Here is a 280-nt window from a genome sequence, read left to right as displayed (position 1 = left end):
AAATTAATTTATCTTCTAAAGAAGAATTTCTTTTGTCAGTTGAGTCAGATGAATTTAACATTCATCTGAAAGTTTATTATAATGCGTGAGCATAAATTCTTTACATTCATCTGCATTTTTATCAAATGAGAATGGGTTTTGGTAATAGAATTAATATTGAACAGAGCCTGTAGTGGCAAATGATAACCACAGGTATAAGTACTGTCCACTGTCTACCACCAAGAAGTCAGTTAGTCGGCCAAGTGCTACCTTAGTTGATCTCACCATTCCTTTTCTGGAT

The 280-nt window shown here is 33.6% G+C and overlaps 1 protein-coding gene across 1 annotated transcript in view; it reads left to right on the top strand.

Annotated features, from left to right (window-relative positions):
• Positions 1-280, top strand: part of LOC119585232 — an 8,028-nt gene that overhangs the window by 6,871 nt on the left and 877 nt on the right. The window lies entirely within an intron of this gene.

This window comes from Penaeus monodon, chromosome 19, assembly GCF_015228065.2.
Source record: "Penaeus monodon isolate SGIC_2016 chromosome 19, NSTDA_Pmon_1, whole genome shotgun sequence".
NCBI classification, from domain to species: Eukaryota; Metazoa; Arthropoda; class Malacostraca; order Decapoda; family Penaeidae; genus Penaeus; species Penaeus monodon.
This window is presented reverse-complemented; position numbering and strand designations above follow the sequence as displayed.